Source organism: Panthera tigris, chromosome A1 (assembly GCF_018350195.1).
Source record: "Panthera tigris isolate Pti1 chromosome A1, P.tigris_Pti1_mat1.1, whole genome shotgun sequence".
Taxonomy (NCBI): domain Eukaryota; kingdom Metazoa; phylum Chordata; class Mammalia; order Carnivora; family Felidae; genus Panthera; species Panthera tigris.
Window position 1 is genome coordinate 87,840,683 of NC_056660.1, and position 21,934 is coordinate 87,862,616.

A 21,934-nucleotide genomic window follows, 5' to 3' on the forward strand; every position below is an offset into this window, starting at 1 on the left:
TTCAGTGTGGCTTGCCCTAAAGAGCAATGCATTCGTTAGTGCAAAAATATCTACTAAACACCTGATTCAGGGGTTCAGTCCCTGTGCTCATGGAGGTACCATTCTCAGAGAAAGTAGACAGTGAAGTGAGGCAATCCCAATGACTCCTGGGGCCAGCATGTTAGCTCCTGGGATGGATGGAGGGTTCTAGGTGATGGACTAGTTTATGGAGGGAGACGTTATCTGAGGGGTTCATGAGGGAATACTGAGTGGTCCAGGCACATGCAGTTGGGGAGGAGAACTTCAGGGGAGATAGTTAGTGACAGAGGGGGTGACTGTAGGCCTGATGGGCTCTATTAGGTGTGGTGTAACGAGGAACCTATGTCTTATAATACACAGGAGGTCTGAGCAGGGCCAGAGTGGGATACAGGGGATTTGCACGGAACAGCTGCCTAGGCAGACAGCAACAAACTCAGGGATATGGTTGTGTGCAGGAAGGTCATCCACGAAGACACTTTGGCTTGGGGCATAAGCAGGTAGGAGAATGGGGCCATCTGATGAAGGGGTGTCAGGGTGGTCATCACTATGGACTTGTACAGAATTGCCCCACAGTTTGTTATTCATTTTCACAGCAGAAAGATGATGTCTACAAAGGCTACTGCAAGTTGTGGTGCAGCCATGCTCCTCCTTCAGGTTCACTGTCCTGGAACACCTTCACAACACTGTTTTTGGTGATTGTACCTGGGGCATCACTGCAGCTGTGCCTGGATCATTCCCTCAAACCCTCCACCGTGCAGTCTAGTCCTCCCACTGCTGCCACACTGCTGTGCTTGTCTTCAGTTTTCTCATGTGGAATTTAAGTGTCTGACTTTGAGAAGGGGTTAAGGACATCACTTACATTTCAAGAAACCCACTCCTTGCAGAAAAGGGTCAGGTTAATTTTGGCAAAAAAGTTTCCCAAAGATATGTTTTGCTTTGCCCAGAATGAATGGACTCCCCCATCTGTTGGACCAGACTGATGCACTGTTGGGGGAGGTGTTCTGGTAGAGACAGACTTGGGTGAAATGACTGATCCAACATTGGGAGGTACAAGGATATTTCCCTCATATTGCCTAATTGGGGCAATGTGAAAAGTCAACGTACTGAAGCCATTCTGCGTCACCGTGGAGATGCTGGCTTTGGCTAAGGAGAACCAAAGGGAAAAGAAAAAGCACCTGGGGCTTGCAGCACAGAAAAGGCTGTACAAGGATGGGAATGGTCCTGGGTGTATGCCTGAAGGGAGAACATGAGGCCCTTGATCCTGTAGTCAATGGTGAGAGGTCCACTTCCCCTAGGCGTTTCCACGGTGAATGTCAAAGGACCCCACACCTGCCCCAGGTTCATGCAGAGAGACGGAGAGACTGGCCTTGAGGTTTCCAGGTGAGATGACCCCAAGGCTCTTCTTCTGTGACTCCATTATGGTGGTGGGCATGAACACAAAGGTCACTCAAGCAGGCATTTGGGTAAAGGGGGTGAGAGGGATGTGTCCCATCTGACACAAGTCAGCACCCCAGTTCAGAGCTCACTCCCCTACCTGGTCTCCATTAGGCAGGTCTTGAAGGAATTATACTTAGGCTGAAGACCCTAGTAAGAGGAGCCACGTTGATGTAAGTTTTGAGCAAGCCCAACATCAATGACAACCATCCCAGTAAAGCCCATCCTTACCTACTGCCATCAGCATAAACTAAACTTCTCAAATGACTTCAACACACAGAACACACTTTCCTGAAAAATCTCCATTCCCAACCAGCCTTTTGGTCTTTACAAAGTCCTAATTATTCCATCCTTAGAAATACATATATTCAGCAAACAACGTGTTTTTAGCTTCCATGTGCACTCATCAGTGCCTGGAGAGGAGAAAGCTACAATGATGTGACTTTCCACACAGGTTGCCCTGTAACTTCCCAGCTGTGTCTGTCCAGGATTCACTTTGCTCCTTCTGGTTTGGGCACAGAACTGAGGCTTCATTTGCTAGTCACATTCTTACAAACCCACCACCTGCTAACTAATCAGATTAAAAAGATACAGAGTCTCATAAACCACCCCAAATATGAAAGATGTATGATTAAGAACACTCACAAGAGAAAAGCCCAGAAAAATATAATCTTGATCACGTCATATAATCCATAAACTCCCAAAAGCCAGTGATGAGGTGTTGCTACCACCAACGGATTTGACAGGAGACATCATACAACAATGTGGGGAATAAGTTTAGGAATTCCTTGAGGTTGCACCAGTGGTTTGACAAGGTTTAGAGTGGAAAGTGGCCACAGGGCAGAAGCGCCCCATGGGTAGAGCAAAGGGCAGAGTGGAAAGAAGCTTCCACAGGATGATAACTTTGTTTAATAAGTAAACAGGGTGAAAGACAAGCACAGTAGGGCTAAATTGCCTGGAGCTAATTAAAAAAAAGGCCTTATTGACCCTGAGGTACCATGCTCCATCTGTCTTATCCTATAGATGAGATAAATATACAGTGCCTGGTGCCTGGTGCCTGCCATAAACAGCCATCTTATGAGCGCCAGAATTTTGTTTTGTATTGACACAAACCTCTAACACTGCATATCTTTGAAACCCCTTTGCCTCACACACATGACTTACCAATCACTGTTTTATTGTTGTTTCTGCAAGTCTATTACATTTGTAAGCCTTCTGATCATAATCAATACAGAGCAAGGCCCTTACTCAGGTTTCTTGTCTCCTCACTGACATTAGCCACTCTTGTATTCAATTATGCACCTGTTCTCTTGCTGGACAAGAGAGAACTCTAGACTCAAAATCTGTGACAGACAGCGACTCTGACGTGACTAGAAGCAGAGGTGAGTAGAAGCTGATGTGGCCAGAAGCTGATGTGACTAGGAAGTGGTGCGAATCAAAGATGGCAGATCACAACAAAATGACCAAAGAGCTCTACAAGAAATGCACTGAAATTCAATCTCTCCCTGAGGAGGTAAGAGGAAAGCAAAACTGTATTAGGATATACTGCCATGGAACTTTTGAGAAAATTGTTATGGGAGATTCCCTCTCCTCAGAACAGAAACAATACATGCGCATTTTACAATCATTGGGAAAGAGCCAGCACTGTCCTCAATCAGAAAGCACTCCTGAAATTATTAATGATTACCCAACAACACTGCCATTGCTTCCCAAAACTAAGAACTTATGATCTGGATATTTGGGAATGAGTATGGAAGACATTTAATGATCAGCATTCTGAGGGGGCTATTGTCCCTCCACCCCTAGGTAATCCTCATGTGGTCCATTGTACCTCCCTTTTCCTCTTGATCTCAGATGATGTATATAAAGATGTAGACTGTCATCCCCCTGGTTCTGTGTGTGTCCCTCTCTGCTCCAGACCCATTCCCTCCTCTGGCTTGATGAGTGTTTACCAAAAAGGGAAGGAGGCAGTTGTGTGCCAGGCCCTTTCTTAACAATAAAGAGAAAATCATCCCTGTTTCAAGGAGCTCCTGACAGTGCAGTGGAAGAAACAGCTGACAGGCTGTTGCCATGCTGTGGGATCAGTGATCTGGTAGAAGAAAACCCAGGGCACTCTGAGAAGACACATGGACCTGGCTGTCAAAGACACCTCCCAGAGAACAGGAAACTCAGAAGGGCATTTGAACATACACAGGGGAAAGGGAGTTGCATGTATTTAGCATAAACATTTTAAAATGGATTGAAAATAAATGCTCCACTTCATCAGTTGTATGTAAATGTCCTCTCTGTGTGGATACCTTGTGATTCCCTTTGTCTCTTTGCTCACATATCCTTTCCTAGCTGATCAGACCACCTGCCAGGTTGTGTGTGTGAGTGTTGGTATTTATTAGAATACCATAGAAGTTGGTATTACTTCTATGATACCGACTCCTAACTAAAAAACTGCTTTAGAAAAGGGGTTTATATTTCTCTCTTTGATGACTAAACACGAAACTATGTTTCTACCAAAGAGCCAGTCTTACCTTAAAAACAAAACTGTTTCATTTATTGGTTTATGGGAGTCAATAGCAAACCAAAATGATAATTTTGGAAATTATTATTGTTAATCATGATAAGTGATTGACTTTCTTTCTGAAAGCAACATATTGATATTTTGTACCTACTCGCTACAATTTGCAGGCTTGAACTTCTACATAAGACACCTCCAGGAAGGTAAAACCAATCGAAATGGCACAAATGATACTCTTCAATTTCCATTTTAACTGTAATCCAAAATTGTTTATTTATTTGAGAGAGAGAGAGAGAGAGAGAGAGAGAGAGAGAGAGAGTTAGAAGGGGAGGGACAGGGAGAAAAGGAGTGATAGAATCAAAGCAGACTCCACACTGTCAGTGCAGATCCTGATGCGGGGCTCAAACTCACAAACTGGGAGATCACGACCTGAGCCAGAATCAAGAGTCAGATGCTTAAACTGGGCCACCCAGGTGACCTTTGAAGTGCATATTTTTAGTACTGAGAGCACTAAATTGGGTATTTAGACACACATGTCACAAGTTTTGTGTCAGACATACCACTTTATGTATACCAGGTGTTTCAGTGTGTGTACTGTTAGTTGTGTTCACATTCACTAGTGTATATGCCAGCATGTATACATATGTCTGCTACTGTGTGTGCTAATGTGTTCTAAATGTGCCAGTGTGCACTAGTGTTTATACCAGCATATGTACTAGAGTGTGTGCTAGTGTGTGTACTAGGTGTGTCAGTGAGTTTACAATTAGTGCTACTGTGCAATCATGTGCATACTAGCATGTGTACTTGTGTGTGCTAGTATATGTACTTGTGTGGACTAATATTTGGGAACTAGCATGTGTACTAGTGTGTGTGCTGGTATGTGTACTAGGTGTGTCAGTGAGTTTACAATTAGTGCTATTGTATACTGGTGTGTGTAGTAGCATGTGTACTTGCATATGGTAGAGTGTGTGCTAATAGGTGTACTCTTGTAAACTAATGATTGGGAACTAGCACATGTACTAGTGTGTGTTAATGCACACGAGATGTGCTAATGTATGCTAGAATGCTAGTGTCTGTACTAGTAAATGCCAGTGCATTCACTAGTGTGCACTAGTAACAGCATATGTACTAGTGTGTAATAGGTTTGAAACTCTGTGCTAGCATGTGTACTAGCTGTGTTCTAGTATTTGTCCTCAATTGAGTGTAGATTGTATGCTATTGTGTATTAGTGAGTAGTAGTATGTACTGGACGTACTACTATGTGTACAGATATATGCCAGTTTTATACTAGCGTGTGATATAGCTGTATACTTGGATTTATGCAGGTATGAGTACTAGCTTGTGTGCTGGTGTGTTCTAGTGAGCAATAAAATGTGCTAGACATCCTTGTGTGATCTAGTGTGTGTGCTAAGTGTGTACTGATGTACACCCTTGTGTATACTAGTGTGCACTAATGTGTGTGTGCTCATGTGCACAAGGACGAAGAAAGGAGGACTGCATCACAAATACCTTCATGGTAGCACCCCATGCAGGATGTCCTGTGCACAAATGATGTCATAGAGGACCAGCCAATCAGAATCCTCCTGAGCCTGGGGTCCTCAGGTAAGCGGTGGTGGTTGGGAGTGAGGGCAGAGGTTGAAAGAGACCCACAGTGCCCCCACAATCCTGGGCCTGTGACCATGCCCACAGCAGGGCTGCTGCATAGTTCCTGTGGTTCTACTTCCTGGACTCCCTCCCTTTCACCTCCCTGCAGAGACCTGCTACCTGGGCCTGCAGTTACCTGCTTCAGGAGAATTCTTTTTAGGGAATGTTCATGACTTGTGCTCTGAATTAGCTTTACTACTCAGAAGACCTTGGTTTGAATCCATGCTCTACCATTTGCTGTCTTGGGAAAATTGCTTAATTTAAGTAAGCCGGAGTTTCATTCTCTACAAAATGACATAGTGGGCAGATCTTGTTAGTGTTGCTGTGGTTTAAATGAGATAATGTGAGTTCAACCTGGGGCACAGTGTTTTAACCTAAGAATGTGCCCTGTAAGGATCATCACTATTATTATCCTGAATGTCACTAAATATTCACATTCTCCCAATGTATCTTCTTACACATTGCATAATGGTTTTGTTTGGTTTTAATTGAGATATAAATGATGTATAACATTTGTTTTAGGTGTACAACAGCATAATTATTTACTATTTGTATATAGTGTGAAAATATCAACAGAATACATGTTAATATTCATCATAATGCATGTTTACAATTTTTCTTGTAGTAGAAATAAACTTTTAGCAACTTTCAAATAGACAAGATCATTAGCTATAGTTACCCTGCTGCACATTACATGCCCAGGAATCATGTATCTCGTACCTGGGAGTTTCTACTTTTTGACCACCTTCTGCCATTTTTCCCACCTCCTGACCCCTCTTCAGGGAACTATTAACCTATTCTTTGTGTCTATGAGCTTTTTATTCTTTATAATATTCCACATATAAGTGATCATGTGTATTTGCCTCTGGTTTATTTCTATCCTTTAGCACAATGACATCAAGGTCAATCCATGTTGACACAAATGGCCACATTTCATTCTTTTCATGGATAAATAGTACTGCTGTGTGTGTGTGTGTGTGTGTGTGTGTGTGTGTGTGTGTGATGTTTCCTGTACCCATTCATCCATCTATGGTCTCATAGGCTGTTTCTAGCTGTTGGCTAGTGTAAATAATGGTGCAGTGAATGTGAGTGTTGGTATATCATTTAGGATTTGTGTTTTTGTTTCCTTCAGATAAATACCCAGAAGTGAATTGCTGGATTGTATGGTAGTTCTATTTTTAATTTTTTTGAGGAACCTCCGTGTTGTTTTCCAGAGGGGTCGGCACCAAGTTACATTTCCACCAACAGTGTACAGAAATCCCTTTCCTCCACAGTCTTGCCAACTCTGTGACAGGGGCGAGGTGATAGCTTTTTGTGGTGTTGATTGTCATTTCCCTGCTGTTTAGTGATTTCAGCACTTTGCATGGCTTCACTGTGTTGCTACAGAGTTGTCTGAGGTGTATATTATATGTATATGATATTGGCCTTTTCTTCAGACTACTATTTGAATTTTTTCTTCCTTTCAATATGTTGTCTATTCATTTTTATTGATTGTTTCCTTAGATGTGCAAATTGTTTAGTTTGACTTAGTCTCACTTATTTATTCTTACATTTATTTCCTTTACTTTTGGTGTCAAATCCACCATCAAAAAAATTCATCTCAAAGACTGATGCCAAAATGCTTCCCACCCATGTTTCTTTCTAGCAGTTTTATGATTTCAGGTCTTATGTTTCACCCCTTACCACATTTTGAAGTGACTTTTGGGTGTGGTTGAAGATAAGGGTCCAGGTTAATATTTTTTTGCTTGTGGCTGTTGACTCCCCCAGCACCATATATTGAAGAGAGCTTTCTTTCCCCGTTGTGTGTCCTTGGCTGCTTCTTTGTAATTTCATTAACCATATGTATGTGCTTTCATTCCTGTTCTCTCCATTCCTTTCAAATGATCCATGTGTTTATTTTTATGCCAGTACCATGCTGTTTTGTGTACTATCTCTTTGTAATTGGAGTTGCTTGTGTGAGTTTGATAGGAGTTATTTTGTGAGCAGATAGTGAATTGTAGTAAGTGGTACAGGTGCAGGTTGTCTCCTAGTGATGCCCACGTCTCACAAATGGGAGACAGGCTCATAGCAGAAGAGTCATTCCTGTGTGCAGATAAAGTAACTTCTAACTGTAGCCTTCTTCCCCAGATCTTAATTCCTGGTCATGTGAGTTTTATTGTATGTATAGAAACAGTTGAGAATGAACATAGTTTGCAAATGGATGGGTGAATCAGACTGCATGGCCAAAAAGGTTTTCCTGGTGGAGTGCACATTCAAAAGTTTAAGATAACTGATTTAAAGCACAAAGGAATCTTTTCTGTCTGGGAGGAGGGTGGGACATGTTTGGGGTGTGCTAAACCATAAAGAAAAGGGGTGGTAAAGATTTTGAGCAGCATCCATCTTTGAGGTGAGGGGGTCCTCAGTCATGGGTGATTGCTGAAAGAGTGGCCCTGTAGATGTCTTGACCAAATCTGACCACCAGGACCCTAATACATAAAAAGCCCTTTAATGGCTACATGTTGTCCTATGCTCTCCCTGGCTCTGTGTGTTTCTCTCTCTGTTCCAGACAAAATTCCTCCTCCTCTGGGCAATGAGAATTTTCTCTTTGTCCTCCAGGTACCCTGCCCCAACTCATGCATCTCTTCCTCCATGAACCAGTCCCAGGTATCCTTTGTTGCACTCACCAGTAAACCAAGGTCCATGAAGTCAGAGACGACATGTTTTCCCCCAACCCCTCATGTATCTATATTGCTAACACAGTGGGTAGCAGATAGCAAGTGCTTGATGAGTGTTTGCCAAAAACCAAAGGAGGTACTTTTGTGTTACACCCCATCTTTGTCACTAACAATAAAGAGTAAATCATCCTTGTCTTTTTTTTATTATTATTTTTCTTTTTTAAAATTTACATCCAAATTAGTTGGCATATAGTGCAACAATGATTTCAAGAGTAGATTTCTTACTGCCCCTTACCCATTTACACCATCCCCCTCCCCCAACCCATCCAGCCACCCTCAGTTTGTTCTCCATATTTATGAGTCTTTTCTGTTTTGTCCCCCTCCCTGTTTTTATATTATTTTTGTTTCCCTTCCCTTATGTTCATCTGTTTTGTCTCTTAAAGTCCTCATATGAGTGAAGTCATATGATTTTTGTCTTTCTCTGACTAATTTCACTTAGCGTAGTACCCTCCAGTTCCATCCACCTCTTTGCAAATGGCAAATTTCATTCTTTTTGATTGCCGAGTAATACTCCATTGTATATACCACATCTTCTTTATCCATTCATCCGTCGATGGACATTTGGGCTCTTTCCATACTTTGGCTATTGTTGATAGTACTACTATAAACATGGGGGTGCATGTGTCCCTTCGAAACAGCACACCTATATCCCATGGATAAATGCCTAGTAGTGCAATTGCTGGGTTGTAGAATAGTTCTATCTTTAATTTTGTGAGGAACCTCCATACTGTTTTCCAGCTTGCATTCCCACCAGCAACGCAAAAGAGATCCTCTTTCTCCGCATCCTGAGTTGTTAATGTTACCCATTCTGACAGGTGTAAGGTGGTATCTCATGGTGGTTTTGATTTGTATTTCCCTGATGATGAGTGATGAGCATATTTTCATGTGTTGGTTGGCCATCTGGATGTCTTCCTTAGAGAAGTGTCTATTCATGTCTTTTGCCCATTTCTCCCCTGGATTATTTGTTTTTTGGGTATTGAATTTGATAATTTCTTTGTAGATTTTGGAAACTAATCCTTTATCTGATATGTCAGTTGCAAATATCTTCTCCAATTCTGTCGGTTGCCTTTTAGGTTTGCTGATTGTTTCCTTCAGTGTGCAGAAGCTTTTTATTTTGATGAGGTCCCAGTAGTTCATTTTTGCTTTTGTTTCCCTTGCCTCTGGAGACGTTGAGTAAGAAGTTGCTGTGGCCAAGATCAAAGAGGTTTTTGCCTGCTTTCTCCTCAAGGATTTTAATGGCTTCCTGTCTTACATTGAGGTCTTTCATCCATTTTGAGTTTATTTTTGTGCGTGGTGTAAGAAAGTGGTCCAGGTTCATTCTTCTGCATGTCGCTGTCCAGTTTTCCCAGCACCACTTGCTGAAGAGACTGTCTTTATTCCATTGGATATTCTTTCCTGCTTTGTCAAAGATTAGTTGGCTATACATTTGTGGGTCAATTTCTGGGCTCTCTATTCTGTTCCATTGATCTGAGTGCCTGTTCTTGTGCTAGTACCATACTGTCTTGATAATTACAACTTTGTAGTATAGCTTGAGGTCTGGGATTGTGATGCCTCCTGCTTTGGTTTTCTTTTTCAAGATTGCTTTGGCTATTCGGGGTCTTTTATGGTTCCATACAAATTTTAGGATTATTTGTTCTCGTTCTGTGAAGAATGCTGGTGTTATTTTGATAGGGATTGCATTGAATATGTAGATTGCTTTGGGTAGTAGTGACATTTTAACAATATTTCTCCCTCCTATCCAGGAGCATGGAATCTTTTTCCATCTTTTGTGTCTTCTTCAATTTTTTTCATAAGCCTTCTATAGTTTTCGGTGTATAGATATTTCACCCTTTCTAGATTTATTCCTAGGTATTTTATGTTTTTTTGTACAACTGTAAATGGGATCGATTCCTTGATTTCTCTTTCTGTTGCTTCGCTGTTGCTGTATAGGAATGCAACCAATTTCTGTGCATTGATTTTATATCCTACAACTTTGCTGAGTTCATGAATCAATTCTAGCAGTTTTTGGTGGAATCATTTGGGTTTTCGATATAGAGTATCATATCATCTGCGAAGAGTGAAAGTTTGACCTCCTCCTAACCGATTTGGATGCCTTTAATTTTTTTTTGTTGTCCAATTGCAGAGGTTAAGACTTCCAATACTATGTTGAATAACAGTGGTGAGAGTGAACATCCCTGTCTTGTTCTTGACCTTAGCAGGGAAGCTCTCAGTTTTTCCCCATTGAGGATGATATTAGCATTGGGTCGTTCATATATGGCTTTTATGATCTCGATGTATGCTCCTTCGATCCCTACTTTCTTGTGGATTTTTATCAAGAAAGGATGCTGTATTTTGTCAAATGCTTTCTCTGCATCTATTGAGAGGATCATATGGTTATTGTTCTTTCTTTCATTGATGTGATGAATCCCGTTAATTGTTTTGTGGATATTGAACCAGACCTGCATCCCAGATATAAATCCCACTTGGTCGTGGTGAATACTTTTTTAAATGTATTGTTGCATCCGGTTGGCTAATATCTTGTTGAGGATTTTTGCATCCATGTTTATCAGGGAAATTGGTCTATAGTTGTCCTTTTTAGTGGAGTCTCTGTCTGGTTTTGGAATCAAGGGAATGCTTGCTTCATAGAAAGAATTTGAATGTTTTCCTTCCATTTCTATTTTTTGGAACAGTTTCAAGAGAATAGGTGTTAACTCTTCCTTAAATGTTTGGTAGAATTCCCCTGGGAAGCCATCTGGCCCTGGTCTCTTGCATTTTGGCAGATTTTTGATTACTAATTCAATTTCTTTACTGTTTATGGGTGTGTTCAAATTTTCTATTTCTTCTTATTTCAGTTTTGGTAGTGTATATGTTTCTAGGAATTTGTCCATTTCTTCCAGATTACCCATTTTATTGGCATATAATTGCTCATCATATTCTCTTACTATTGTTTTTATTTCTGTTGTGTTGGCTGTGATCTCTCCTCTTTCATTCTTGATTTTACTTATTTGGGTCCTTTCCTTTTTCTTCTTGATCAAACTGGCTAGTGGTTTATCAATTTTGTTAATTCTTTCAAAGAACCAGCTTCTGGTTTCATTGATCTGTTCTACTGTTTCTTTGGTTTCTATAGCACTAATTTCTGCTCTAATCTTTATTATTTCCTGTGTTATGCTGGTTTTGGGTTTTATTTGCTGTTCTTTTTCCAGCTCCTTAAAGGGTAAGTTTAGGTTGTGTATCTGAGATCTTTCTTCCTTCTTTAGGAAGGCCTGGATTGTTATATACTTTCCTCTTATGGCCGCCTTTGCTGCATCCCAGAGGTGTTGGGTTGTGGTGTTATCATTTTCATTGAATTCCATATACTTTTTAATTTCCTCTTTAACTGCTTGGTTAGCCCATTCATTCTTTAGTAGGATGTTCTTCAGTCTCCAAGTGTTTGTTTCCTTTCCAAAGTTTTTTTTGTGGTTGATTTCAAGTTTCATAGCGTTGTGGTCTAAAAATATGCATGGTATGATCTCTATCTTTTTGTGCTTACTTAGGGATGATTTGTGTCCCAGTATATGGTCTATTCTGGAGAACGTTCCATGTGCACTGGAGAAGAATGTATATTCTGCTGCTTTAGGATGAAATGTTCTGAAAATATCTGTTAAGTCCATCTGGCCCAGTGTGTTATTCAAAGCCATTGTTTCCTTGTTGATTTTTTGATTAGATGATCTGTCCATTGCTGAGTGGGGTGTTGAAGTCTCCTACTTTTAAGGTATTACTATCGATGAGTTTCTTTATGTTTGTGATTAATTGATTTATATATTTGGGTGCGGCCACATTTGGTGCATAAATGTTTAAAATTGTTAGGTCCTCTTGGTGGATAGACCCCTTGATTCTGATATAATGCCCTTCTGCATCTGTTGATACAGTCTTTATTTTAAAGTCTAAATTGTCTGATATAAGTATGGCAACTCTGGCTTTCTTTTGTTGACCATTAGCATGATAGATGGTTCCCCATACCCTTATTTTCAATCTGAAGGTGTCTTTAGGTCTAAAGTGGGTCTCTTGTAAACAGCATATAGATGGATCTTGTTTTCTTATCCATTCTGTTACCCTACGTCTTTTGATTGGAGCATTGAGTCCATTGACGTTTAGAGTGAGTACTGAAAGATATGAATTTATTGCCATTATGATGCTTGTAGAGTTGGAGTTTCTGGTGGTGTTCTCTGGTCCTTTATAATCTTTTGTTGCTTTTGGTATATATACATTTTTTTCATCTCTTCTCCCCTCAGAGATTCCCCCTTAAAGTTTCTTGCAGGGCTGTTTTAGTGGTCACAAACTCCTTTAATTTTTGTTTGCCTGGGAAAAATTTATCTCTCCTTCTATTTTGAATGACAGCCTTACTTGATAAAGAATTCTTGGCTGCATGTTTTTCTGAGTCAGCACACTGAATATATCCTGGAACTCCTTTCTGGCCTGCCACATTTCTGTAGATAGGTCTGCTGCAAATCTGGTCTGTCTTCCCTAGTTTGTTAGGGACTTTTTTTTCCCTTGCTGCTTTCATAATTCTCTCCTTGACTGAGTATTTTGTGAATTTGACTACGATATGCCTTGTTGATGGTCGGTTTTTGTTGAATCTAATGGGGGTCCTCCGTGCTTCCTGGATTTTGATGTCTGTGTCTTTCCCCAGGTTAGGAAAGTTTTCCACTATGATTGGCTCCCATCACCCTTCTACCCCTATTTCTCTCTCTTCCTCCTCTGGGACCCTTATGATTCTGATGTTGTTCCTTTTTAATGAGTCACTGATTTCTCTAATTCTTAAATTGTGCTCTTTTGCCTGAATCTCCTTCTTTTTTTCTGCTTTGTTATTCTTTATAAATTTGTCTTCTATATATTTTTTTTAATTTTTTAACGTTTATTTATTTTTGAGACAGAGAGAGGACAGAGTATGAACGGGGGAGGGTCAGAGAGAGGGAGACACAGAATCGGAAGCAGGCTCCAGGCTCTGAGCTGTCAGCACAGAGCCTGATGCGGGGCTCAAACTCGCGGACCGCGAGATCATGACCTGAGCCGAAGTGGCCGCTTAACCGACTGAGCCACCCAGGCGCCCAATTTGTCTTCTATATTGTTGATTCTCTGTTCTGCCTTGTCCACCTTGCCACCGCTGCATCCATCCATGATTGCAGCTCAGTTACAGCATTTTTAATTTCATTCTGGATATTTTTTACTTGTTTTATCTCTGCAGAAATGGATTCTAATCTATTTTCTACTCCAGCTATTATTCTTATTATCGTGATTCTAAATTCTGGTTCAGACATCTTGCTTGTATCTGTATTGGTTAAATCCCTGGATGTTGTTTCTTCCTGCTTCTTCTTTTGGGGTGAATTCCTTCATTTTGTCATTTTGAAGGGAGGAAAGGAATTAATGAGTAGAAAAATTCAAATTAAAAAAATTCAAATTACAAAAACATTAAAATTAAAAATTAAACACACACACAAAAATCTAATAGATTATGCTCAATCCTAGGTTTGTTTTGGTCTGGGTGTTGAAATTGGTTTGACAGATTAGAGAAAAAATAGGAGGGGGAAGAAAAAAAAGGAAATCGTTTGAGAATTTGAAAAAATGAATACACTGAAGTAGACCAAATGAGATGATGGGGGTAAAATAGAATTTGAGAAAATATACACAAAAGTAAAGAATATAGTAGGAAAAAAGTTAAAGAAAAATATTTTTAATAAAAAGTAAAATATGAGTGTTTCGTTTTCTGTGTTTAAGAAAAATGAAAAGAAAAAAGATAAAAAAAGAAAAAAAGGAAAAAAAAACCATTTGAAAATTTGAAAAAGTGAATACACTGTAGTATAGTAAAATAAAATGACGGGAATAAGATAGAATTTGAAAAAATGTACATAAAAGCAAAAAATATAGTAATAAAAATTAAATACAAATATTTTAAAAATAAATTAAAGTAAAAATTATGTTTTTCTCTTTCTGCATTCAAGAAAAAGAAAAGAAATAAAAAAGAGAAAAAGGAAAAAGGAAAAAAAAGAGAAAAAAATTGAATAGATGAACCTGCTAACAGATTGAAGTAGGACTGAAATTGCTTTGTTTTCCCCTAGAGGTCAGTCTATGTAGCTCTTTATAGTCCATAAATTAAGCTGGAGGTGAGGCTTTTGTTTTTGAAGAGCTAAGTTGGCCCAGTTGGGAGTAGTTCCATGTAACAGCTCCACTCTCCACTAGATGGCGCTGCTAGCCTACTGGGGTGGATTGTTGCCATGCTGTAGGTTCCTATGCGCTTGTGTGGTAGCAGTGAAAATGGCGCTTCCAGCTACCCAGTCTGTTCTCCCAGATCAGCCATTGTGCACCTGTTCTCTGTCTTCAGCTCTTGTCCACTCCCCGCTTTTTCACTCTCTGTGACCAGGCTCCAGACAGTACCTCTCTCCCAAGTTTTGTCTCAGATGCGGCTGTTTTCCCAGCCCCTTACTTCTGAAGGGCCGTGGCTTTGACTTGCTCTGCCCCTCTGTGGGAGGGTCTCACTGAGCAATGGCTGAATGAGCAATGGCCAAATGTCAGTTGCACCCAGGAATGCCCGATTGATCCTGCTGTTGCCAGTGCCCCGAGACTGCAGCCAGGTGCCAGCCTGCCCCCCACAAAAGTTCACGAGACAATGTAGCAGCAACGTTTCAGGGATTATGGAAAATCACAACACACATCTGGCATCAGGCTTCCCCCTCAATGACCTTGCCCCAGCACCAGTGAATGTGGCTGCCTTCCAGGGTCTGCTGGGACCAGGAAGCTTCAACAGTCTCTACCAAATGTCCTTCCAGCAGTGGAACCGCTTTTCCCCGTGTGGCCCGAGAACCTTCCAGACCCCACTCTGTTCCTGGGGATTGGCCCGTCCTACCAGAGCACCACCAGGTATCGAGTTGCAGCCTTTGCGCTCCCCTTGTTTACAGTCTTAATAGAATTTAAACCCTCTCCTTTCTCCTTTCTCCATTTTTAGTTTAGTCCTGCAGTTGTTTCCAATTTTCTTTCTCTGCGGCTGCTTTTGGGGAGGGGTACTTTTCCCGTATTCTTCCCCCCTCCCCAGTCTCCGTCCTCTCTGCCTGCAAAAGCAGTTCCCTACCTTTTGCGGCCTTTCTCTCCCAAGTTCAGCTCTCCATGCCGTGTACCTCCTTAATTCTGTGGTTCAGGGTGTTCAGATTGTTGTTAATCCTCCAATCAGTTTTCTAGGTGTGTAGGATGGTTTAGTGTTGGTCTGGCTGTATTTCATGGACATGAGACACACAAAAAACTTCCATCCTGTTCCACCATCTTGGCTCCTCCCCTCTCCTCTTTCAGTCTTGATTTTATTTCTGTGGGCCAGTCTGTTTTTCTTTGCGATCAATTGGCTAAGTAGATATCAAATTTGTTAATTCTTTCAAAGAACCATATCCTGGTTGATCTGTTCTACTGGTTTTTTTTTTAATTTCATTATTATCATTGTTTTTTTTTTTCTTATAGTCGTTATTATTTCCCTTCTTCTGCTGTTTGTGGGCTTTATTTGCTGTTCTTTTCCCAGCTCCTTTAGGTGTAAGTTTAGGTTATATATTTGAGACCTTTCTTCCACCTTTAGGAAGACCTGGATTGCTATAATTCCCTCTTATGATCGCCTTGCCTGCATCTAAGAGGTTTTGAGCTGTTGGGTTTTCCTTTTCATTGGTATCCATGTACCTTTTAATTTCCTCTTTAATTTCTTCTTTAACCAAATCATTCTCTAGTAGGAGGTAATCTCCAAATATTCATCATCTTTATAATTTTTTTCTTGTGGTTCATTTTGATTTTCATAGCATTGTGTTCTGAAAATATGTAATGTATGATCTTGATCTTTTCGTACTTGGTGAGAGCTAGTTTGTGACCTGGTATGTGATTTATTCTGGATAATGTTCCATGTACTCTTAAGAAGAATGTGTATTCAGCTGCTTTAGGATGAAATGTTCTGAATAGATATGTTAAGTCCATCTAGTCCAGTGCGTCATTCAAAGCCATTGTTTCCTTGTTGATTTTCTGCCTAGAGGATATGCCCATTGTAGTGAGTGGGGTGTTGAAGTCCTCTACTCTTACGAATGAGTTTGTGTATGTTTGTGATTAATTGATTTATATATTTGTGTACTTCCATATTTGGTGCAAAAATGTTTATAATTGTTAGATCTTCTTGGGGGATAGACCCCTTAATTATGATGTAATGCTCTTCTTCATCTTTTTACAGTATTTATTTTAAAACCTAGTTTGTCTATGTATGGCTACTGCAGCTTTCTTTTGACCACCATTAGCATGCTAGATGGTTCTCCATCCCCTTACTTTGAATCTGAAGCTAGATTTAGATCTAAAATGAGTTTCTTGTAGGCTGCATAGAGATGGGTTTTGCTGTCTTATCCATTTTGATACCCTATGTCTTTGATTGGAGCATTTAATCCATTTACATTTAGAGTGAGTCCTGAAATATATTAATTCAGTGCATTGTGTTTCCTGTGTAGATGGTGTTTTGGGTGATGTCTCTGGTCTTCTAGTTTGTGTTTCTTTTGGCCTTTTTTGGTTTGTTTGTTTTGTTTTGTTTTGTCTTTTCACCATTCAAAGAGTCTGCCTTAAAATTTCTTGCAGGCCTGATTCAGTGGTCACAAACTCCTTTAGTTTTTGTTTGGGAAAATTTTATCTCTCCTTCTACTTATTTATTAAAAATTGTTGTTATTAATCTTTATTTTTGAGAGAGAGAGAGAGAGAGAGCAAGCAGGGGAGGGGCAGAGAGAGAGGGAGACACAGAATCTGAAACAGGCTCCAGGCTATGAGCTGTCAGTGCAGAGCCTAAATCGGACTCTAACTCACAGACCAGGAAATCATGACCTGAACTAAAGTCAGATGCTTAACCAATTGAGCCACCCAGGTGCCCCAATCTCCTTCCATTTTGAATGCAGCCTTGCTGGATAAAGAATTCTTGGTTGCCTTCATACTTTGTCATTGCCAAGTAGTATTCCATTGTATATATAAACCACATCTTCTATATCCATTCATTAGTTGATGGATATTTAGGCTTTTTCCATAATTTGGCTATTGTTGAAAGTGCTGCTATATGGGGCGCCTGGGTGGCTCAGTCGGTTAAGCATCCGACTTCGGCTCAGGTCATGATCTCGCGGTCTGTGAGTTCAAGCCCCGTGTCGGGCTCTGTGCTGACAGCTCAGAGCCTGGAGCCTGTTTCAGATTCTGTGTCTCCCTCTCTCTCTGACCCTCCCCCGTTCATGCTCTGTCTCTCTCTGTCTCAAAAATAAATAAATGTTAAAAAAAAAAAAGAAAAAAAAAGAAAGTGCTGCTATAAGCAAAATCGTGCCATTTGCAGCAATTTGGATGTAACTGGAAGGTATTATGCTGAGTGAAAAAAGTCAGTCAGAGAAAGACAGATAACAGATGTTTGTACTCAAATGTGGATCTTGAGAATCTTAACAGAAGACCATGGGGGAAGTGAAGGGGAAAAAAGTTTCAAACAGAGAACAGAGGGAAAAAAAGTAGTTACAAAACTAGTCACAAATACAGAGAACACTCCGAGGGTTGATGGCAGGGTGGGGGAGAGGAGAAAATGGGTGATGGGCATTGAGGAGGGCACTTGTTTGGATGAGCACTGGGTGTGGTATGCAAGTTATGAACCATGGAAATCCACCCCAAAATCATTACATACTGTATGTTAGCCAAATTGACAATAAATTATATTTTAAAAAGTAAATAAAAGTTTAAGCCATCTTTAAAAAAAGAATTCTTGGTTCCATATTTTTCCAATTCAGCACAATGTATATATCTGCCACTGTTTTCTGGCTTGCCAAGTTTCTGTGGATAGGTCTGTTGTGAACTTCATCCGTCTTCCCTTGTTGATTAAGGAATTTTTCCCCTTGCTGCTTTTATAATTCTAAAAAACTAATTCTAAGAAACTAATTTGTGGGGTGCCTGGGTAGGTCAGGGGTTGTGGGTTAAGCGCCTGACTTTGGCTCAGGTCATAATCTTATGGTTCTTGAGTTGGAGACCCATGTAGGGCTCTCTGCTGGCCCTGAGTCTGAAGCTTGCTTCAAATTCTGTCTCCCTATCTCTCTTCTCCTTCCCTATGCACACTGTGCACACTTTCTCTATCTCTCAAAAATAAATAAACGTTTAAAAACTAAACTGAAATGAAATGAAATGAATAAATAAAATAAAATAAAATAAAATAAAATAAAATAAAAACTGATTTGGAAAAGTTTCAAAGAATTTCACACCTCACCACCATGTGGCTCCTGCTGCAATGGGTCACAGTGATGACATATTGCATGTTCTGACATAGGCAGTAGTTCTCAATAGGCCATGTGCTCCCCTTATGTCACATTACCTATTACAGACCAGTGAATTCTTAGAGATGAAAAATAACAAAAATTCCAGGACACAGTGTATTTTGATAACATACAGCGTCAGAAATTGTTCTGAAGAAGGTCTGAAAATACTCTTTAATGCAAGCCTGAATCTTCAAGCACATAAAATACATTTCTTATGCACAATTCAGCATCACTGGAGAAAATACCCATCACCAATCCGTGATATACATTTTTTTCCTGATATACATTTTTAGTAAGACCCAAAATCTTTGTTCAAGCTTTCCTACAAGGGCTTCTGCGTTTCAGTGGCCATTCATTTTCTGTCTCCTTTTTTTGTCACCTGCAGGTGTATCAGAATCTGTAGAATATTTGATAGGGAAATGATACCCATGATGCTATCTGCCTCATTCACTACCAGCATCCCATGCACCTCAGCCCACTATATGCTGTCCGGGATATTTCTCCAGATTACCGTAACTACCAATAAACATGAAGTACTGTGAGAAGTGCTAAATGGCCTGGGACACTGTTATATCTAGGTTAGTGTAAGTTGTTTTTTTGTTTTGTTTTGTTTTTGTTTTTTTTTAGCAGCAAGGTTAATTACATCATATTTGGAGCAAATATCTACACCTTTCCTTGACTCATGCAATATAGACAAGCCTGATACTTGTTTTTCTACACAGATGTTCAAGGCTCTACTGAAGGGAGTGTCCGGGTGGATGAAGGTGATGTTGTGGTGGGTCCCAAGTGCAAGAGCATCTGGGTCCTGCTTCACAAAGGCAGGCTTTGGTATATCAGACATGCAAACCTGAGGAACTTGAGAATTCATTTGTGGGTAAGCATAGGAAGAGCATTCCCACTTAGAGGATCAACAACTTGCAATATGTGGATTTTCATTTTTAATCAACAAATATACAGCATGAAAGAGGCTTGCATCTGGAGCTGTAGTCACTGAAGGTCAATGTTTCTTGTAAATAAACTCCCTCCATGTTTCCATTTCATGTTCCTCTAATTCATAAGTGTGTACCATGAATGACAGATAGTATCTATGTAGTGGATTTATGAAATCTAATTGTTAGCATTCCTACAAGACTTTGTTCTGAATTCTCCCACATTTGCACTGCTGGAAAACCATTGGCTTCTAAGGCAAAGATGGCCTTTCTAACTTGTCATGTAGTATGAGAGACCACAAGCTTTGAACTGGTTGGACTGATGTGCTGACACTTGTGTGACCTCATGAAGTGCCTGGAAACCCACTTTCTGAGTTTTGCGACTCTTTTTCCAACTAGAATTTCTCCAGCGTGCCTGATTCCTGGTCCTGGAGCCTCAGCATGAGGAGGTGGGGGTCAGGGATGATCAGTTCATCTTTGGTGGTGCTCCTCCTGCCTCTCAGGGGTGGGGAGACCAGGGTGCAGGGGGGATGCTCAGTGGGCACTCCTGTGCAGGTGGAGCTGGAGACATGGGAGTGTGAGTGGGGAAAGAAGTGGGAACGCTGGGGCGGGGGAGTGGGGGTGCAAGGATAAGGTGAAGGGGACGTGGGGGTATAAGGAGAAGTGAGGGATGCTAGAGAGGGACCGTGGGCACATGGGTGCATGGGGGAACCCAACCAGGCCATGGGTGAGGTGTGACCAATGGAACATGAGGGTGTGCAGAGAGGAGTGGAGCTGTGCTGGAGAGGGAATATGGGTGTGTGGAGGTGTAGATAAGGGAATTGGGAGGGTGGGAAGGAAGGAGTGGGGGAAGAGTAGGGGTGATGGGAAGGGGAGACTTGGGATACAATGGGGCAGTGCAAGTGGGGAATGCAGAGATGTGAGGATGCAGGGGAAGGAGGTGGGAGTGGGACTGTGAGGGAAATGGGGGTGATACCCAGGGTATGTGGGCTCAGCGGTGTCTGTAACAGTGCGAGGGTGGAGGCAGGATGCATGGGGTGCTGGTATTCATGATTATTGAGGTGGAGAGGCATATGAACCAGGCCCTTGTCATCCCCTCCACAAAGAAAGAAATCCAGCAGTTCTCCCCCCATTTGTGGGAGTTCTAGCAGTGGGTCTTTTGCCTTCTGGTTTCTCTTTTCAAATGCAGCTCCTTATCTGTGTCCCAGGGCAGACAAATCTGTTACAGCCCCATAGAACTATCACTCCACACCATGGTTGGTAGGCTGGGAGTGGGGTCCCCTGTGTTACTGGGTCTCTGTCTCTCTTGCCTCTGTCTGTGCTGTCTACCTTTCCTTGTACAGAATATATATGGAGGGCCCTCACCTCCTCTTCAGGAGGAACTTCTCTATAAATAGATGTAAATGTGTTGTGTCCATGGAGGAGGTGAGTTTACCTCCTCACCTTTAGTTAGGTGAGTTAGGTCCCTATCTTGGAACCCCGACTCACTTCATAAACTTGCTCAAGTTATTTCACTTGTCAGAGTCCCAGTTTCCTGTCTGTGAAACAGACTTTTTTGTTGTTGTTTTTTGAGGATCCAATAGGATTACATATCTAAGGTGACTGGCACACAGTAGGTACTTATTAAATGTTTCTTCTTCCTCTTGTCCAACACAGTGATTTCCAAAACAAATGACCCTTGTTTTTGCAGACACAAAATGCTCCTCCCACCCTTGATGTCTGAAATTTCTGAGCAGAGTTTGAGAAGACCCACCCTCTTCCTGGCCTTCGCACCTCACAGGTCACTTTGGCAACTTTACCCGTGCCAATTGCTTGCTTTCTGTCCATCTAATCACCTGAGATGTGAAAGTGACTGACTCCAGCCTCCTCTATCAATCCCCCTCCTTTGGAGGAAGCTAACTTCAGAATCCATCAATGTTCATGAATAATTTAGCATCCAAGAGAAATACTAAGAGTTGGACCTTCCCAAGGGTTTTAGAACCCCACTGCTAATAGTTTGATTTTTGGAGAAAATGTCAATAGAGGACCTATGTATGTTTTAGAAGTTGAGTACTAAAGGTTTAACAAAGCGATAATATGGGTTATGAGCATCACACCCTGAAGAGAATTTCCATCAAATCTGGGAGCAGGAGTCAGATGTGAAATGGACATGAACAAAAGGGCATATTTGTTAAGTGTCCACAGTGTAAGCTTCACTGGATCAAGGAATTGATATAGAACTTTTCTGTTAACCTTCTAACAATTCTACAAAGTGGCCATTTCTTGTTTATCCCTGTTTTATAGATGAGGAAAATGACATTGTTTGGGCTTCACTTAACATATAGAGATGATATAGCATGATGCATAGTAGGAGGCTATAGAGCCTACTGAGCCTGGGTTCACATCATAGCTCCACTGCCTTCT

General features: G+C 41.0%; 1 pseudogene; it reads right to left on the reverse strand.

The window, feature by feature from the left end:
* Nucleotides 1-18,954: 18,954 nt before the first annotated feature.
* On the reverse strand, nucleotides 18,955-20,256 carry LOC102951228 (annotated as a pseudogene).
* Between the last annotated feature and the right edge of the window lie 1,678 nt (nucleotides 20,257-21,934).